Source organism: Condylura cristata, unplaced genomic scaffold, assembly GCF_000260355.1.
Source record: "Condylura cristata isolate star-nosed mole 26May11 unplaced genomic scaffold, ConCri1.0 scaffold00010, whole genome shotgun sequence".
Lineage (NCBI taxonomy): Eukaryota > Metazoa > Chordata > Mammalia > Eulipotyphla > Talpidae > Condylura > Condylura cristata.
The window spans coordinates 5,947,231-5,952,002 of record NW_004567111.1 but is presented as its reverse complement, the minus strand read 5'-3'; the positions used below and the strand labels follow the sequence as shown (position 1 = coordinate 5,952,002).

At 52.7% G+C, this 4,772-nt stretch overlaps 1 protein-coding gene across 1 annotated transcript in view; it reads right to left on the bottom strand.

Moving 5' to 3' along the window:
• The window catches only part of STK24 (serine/threonine kinase 24), a 64,273-nt gene that overhangs the window by 53,866 nt on the left and 5,635 nt on the right, over nucleotides 1-4,772 (bottom strand). The window lies entirely within an intron of this gene.

The following is a 4,772-nucleotide window of genomic DNA, read 5'->3' as shown; positions in this document are numbered from 1 at the left end:
CCCCTGAGCCTCTGGCCTGTACCCCAGTTCTGTATGCACAAATAAATAAATCTTTAAAAAAAAAAAAATGAAACCAAGGACTCACACCTACAGGGTCCTTTCAAACTGCAGGGCCTGAAATTGCTTAAAAAAACAGATACCTCACACAAGATCAGCGCCAGCTACCTAAAGTATTAATATAAAACTTGAAATGTTTCCCCAGTTTATTCACATCCCCGGAGGGCACTGAGGCGAGGGTCCTCTGGCTGACCAAGCGTCCTCACCGAGCAGCAGACGTCAGCCTTTGCTGCCTCCCGCGAGAGGGGCTGTCAATGCCCGGGGTTAGACCCCCTGAACTCGGCCCGCAGAGGAAAACACCACCTCCAGCCCAGGACCCAGGTGCTGTAACAAGACATGTTGGCACGCACCCATCCGCAGCGGAGGTGTAAACATGCTGCACTGCAAAACAAGCAGTGTGGGAAGCGGCTGGCCCGCGGCAGCCCAGCCGCCGGGCAGCAAGAGGGACCTCACAGTGCAACTGCCACTTCCTGCGCTTGCTCCGGCTCCAGAGATTCCATCCAAGATAACAAAGCTGAGCTGAAGCATAAAAAAAGCCACAGCAGCGTTGGCTGGGTGTGGTGCATTTCCTGCAGGTATGGAGTTTCCAAGCAGGCAACTGTGAATCACTGGGAGAAACCACCCCACACAGGCCCAGGACAGTGAAGACGCCTCCAACGAGCCCGGGGCTCATGATCTGGAGAGAGGTCCTAGGAAAATACCGTCTGTCCATCTGCAGGCTGCCAAGTACAGGCCCCAAGGATGACAGCCGAAAAGGGGATGTGAGAATTGCATAAAGGAACCAGAAAGCCATGAAGGCGGCTTCTGTCCACAGAATCCTCTGCAGGGACACTGTGCCACACGAGCAACGAGAATAGCCTGCCCCACACACACCCGCCACGCGCAGGCCTCCATGTGAAACGGGCAGAAGTGGGCCCCACCTACAGAATTACAAGTCCTGGGTGCTTTCCCTCCACGTCGTTGTTTAATCTCTGACGAGTCCCCGCCCCAACGCACACACTCTCGAGCAAAGCGGAATCTTGTTGGGCATTCTAGTCGAGGGCATGGGAAGTACTGAAACATACTTGTAAGGACTCGGGCAACCAACAGTCACAGAAGAACATGCCTCTAGTGTCCTCGTTGGGTCTCAGCACGAAACAGAAAAAAGGTCAAGAGCAAAGGACAGGAGACAGGAGCTAAGACGCGTGGGCTGGGAGTTCAAATTACCCAGGCTCACGCCGACCTTGCTCAGACGCTCCTGCCGACATCTGAACATCCTCTCCTCTCGCTGTCCTAGGGTTCCTCTCACCCCAAGTCTGACCACCACATTCCTGGTAGGCACCCACACACCCCAGAATCCACGCCTAGCGCTGGCATACAGGGCCACACAGGCTTCCCAGGAAAGCTGGCCTCCTCCCTGCCCGCCCCGCCGCCGGCTCCGCCAGGCGACCCTCGCTGCTTCCCAGCCCTCCCGGGCACATTTTCCACACGGTGCTCGCTGCTTCCCAGGAAGCTGTCACCCAGACCTCCCCGGACACGTGCAGCCCGCATCAAGGGTGCACCCCTGGAGGTGTTCCCAGCCAGCATCACCAGCACCCTGAGTGCCCACGCGAGGGAACAGGCCAGCCTCACCGGGGCACCGATGGCGAGAGGCTGAGCACAGGGAGGACGCTCCCTAGAAGCCAGAGGGAAACTATGGAAGCATGACACTAACAAGGAAAAGTCAACGCGAGCGAGCGAGCGGGGAAGCCACAAATGGACTGCAGCTGCCCTGCTGTTTGCCTTCATCTCCCAGATTTCCAGAACACACACGCTGCCCCAGGGGGAGCAGGGCCTCAAGGCAAGCTCCCAGAGAGCCCAAACTGGCCAGGAAGCGCCTTTCTCGCTGTCCTGGCACAAAAGGGCACTGTCAGCAGAGGTTTGAGTTTCTCCAAGCAGCGGAGCGCAGAAGGGGCAGAGGCGGGCAGGCTAATGTAACCGGCAGGAACTAACGTTCCTCAGCCATCCTGTACCCTGTCTGCACTCTCAAATGGGCACTTTGATGGGTGACATCCTGAAAGCATGCCAGGTTCAGGTCCCGCTACCCATGTGACAATGAGTTCAGTTCAGTATTTTTCGAGCGTGGGTCAAGCCAGCCAGCTGTGAAATCCATTGAATGTTGCAACCTCTTTTTTTTTTTTTTTTTAAATAAAATCCCTCCCACAATAGTACCTCATGAGTAGGGAGGCTCAGAAGTGTTTTCTGAAACTTGATGTGAAATACATCTCTATGTGGGTCACAATCCAGGGAAGTTTAAAGATGACTGATAAAATTGTGCAATGGAAACGTATAAACCAAAACTGAATTCTTTTTAAATTGCAATTTACGTCAACAAAAGCCGCCTGCAACGGCCGCATGTGTTCTTTTAATCTGGATTAAACAGGGCGAAACAACAAATGCTTAATCAAGACCAGGAAGCACTCAGAGTCCCTGTCACCCCAATTTCTTTGTGTCTCTTCACAGTTACTACTTTCAGTTCATCATTTCCTCCATGCCAGTATTTTTTTTTTCCTTATGTAAAGATGAAGTGGGTGGGAGAAGCGGGGAGGACAGAAGGCCCAGGCCAGGCCACCATGGCGGCACCTTACAAATGGTGACTCTTTGGATCTGGAGTCCTCACCCCTCAGAGGGCCTGACAGGGAGTAAGCAGGAACAGCTGCTGCCGCCGAGGTGAATACGGTATCGATCCCCTATTTCTCATTTTTTTAACAAACCTGAGTTGTAATGAAATAAACTTCAATGTTTGCAGAAGTCATGACTTAAAGCATCTTGATAGCCCGCAGGGCAGACCTGGTTTGAAATCCCCAATCGGCCACAAAATGCACTGGCTCCCCTCGGACACTTCAATCCAAGAAAAAATTACCTTCAAGAAAGTACCCATCCCTCAAGCCGAACCAGTAAGAAATCAAGAGGCATGAAACAATTTTCAAGACACTGAGAAGGAGTGTTTATATTACAACGTCCTTTCATTCTGATTTACTTCTTCAAGCATCTAGGCCTTGGCTGCTCCTGGGCGCCCGAACCCACTCTTCTGTCTTTCTGGAATTTTTAAACCAGTAAACCCTGGTCAGGAGATGGGGTGGGGGAGGGGCAGCCAATGCCGCAGGGATGAGGCTGGGGTTCCCTCCTCCAGTTTTATCCAGCAGCACAGTTAAAGGCAGGTGTGCCTTCAATTTAATCCTCAATGGTGACTGAGGAAAGCCCGCCTGGGCAGCACAGCTGCTAATTCAAAGGAGAAAATAAATGTGCTTGTTGTTTGTCTTTGGGGGGGAAGGGAAAGGAATGTTCTTCCCAAATGGCACTGTAAAAACAGTTATCATGCAGCCTGTAGATGCACTAGCAACCAAAAATGGGTGGCTTCTCCCACAAAGAAATGTATCGCTTTTAAACTGAGAAAGCAAAATAAAAACATCACTACCAAGGAAGTTCACTGTCTTGGAGAGGCAAAGTTACTAAAGAAAATAAGCTTCTTTCCCCAGGATTAGATTTTAGCTCACACCGTCCAAGAGGGCAAAACCTCAGACTGACTTGAAAACACAGCCAGCACAGCCTCTTCAAGGCGACTGCAAAGCCCGTCCCTCCAGGGTCACTTCTCAGTAATGCATCTTTGCAGCAATGCAGCCCATAACATGCAGAACACCCAGTGCAGAGGAAACTCGCAATTGTGCCTTTCTTTAATCACTACAAGAGGCCCTTCTTGCTCTACCGGTCAGAAATAATTTCTCACCCAATTCACCCAGCATTCCTGCCTCAAAGTCAAACCAGCCAGCCCAGAAACCAACTCAAACTACCGGCTTTAGGAAATACCAAGATCACATCTGGTTTTGCTGTGCTTAAAAGTTCTTTTCAATGAGATTCAAGGGGGTTTCTCTTAAGGTATTAACCCTAACTACTTACTACTCCTTTAAAAAACAACACTACTCAGACAACTTTGCATGTCTACTTTTGGAGATTGCAAACGTGCACAATGAAACGCCAGTTTATTTTTATGGTCTCAATCAAGAGAATGGCCTAGGTGTCGAGGGGCGGAGTCAGACCGCCGGAGGCACAGGTGGGATGCTGACCTCAGAGTGAGGCAGCCAGAGAAGGGGCGGTAAACCTGTCCACTGGGACTCTCAAGTAGTTTCCTTACCGTTCTGTGAACTGGCTTAGGAGCTAAACTGGGAGAGTAAAACTTTCCAGACACAGCCTAGTGGACAGCGATGTGGGAATCCTGGCCATTCTGCCATCATCTCTGTTCTCACCAACTGACCAGTTCACGGAGGACGTGGCTTTCTTTTCCAAATAGCTAATGAAACGATCCCCAATGGCGGAAGAAAACTTCAGTGCATTCACGACTACTGGAAATCCAATGTCTCTCCCCTACTACCCGCCCCCCAAAAGTCCCCAGTAGGCCTAGAGGCCACCGGGTCCCCACGCAGGGGCCTCGGGCAGCCCCCCCCTCCCGGATCTAATCCAGTCTCAAAGGAAAAACCCAGCGTCGCGGGGCGGGCGGTCAGCCGGACTCGGGGCGCCCGAGGGCACCATGTCGGACGAGTTTTCCGCCCGCAGCCGGCCGGCTCGCACTTTCCCGGGGTGGCACGGGGGGAGCGCGCGCCTCCGACGCACCGCCAGAGCAGCGGGCGGTTCCACCTTCCTCCAGCCCGCCGCCGGCCGGGCCGAGTCCCCTCCCGGCCGGGGAGCTGGGGCCCGCCAGG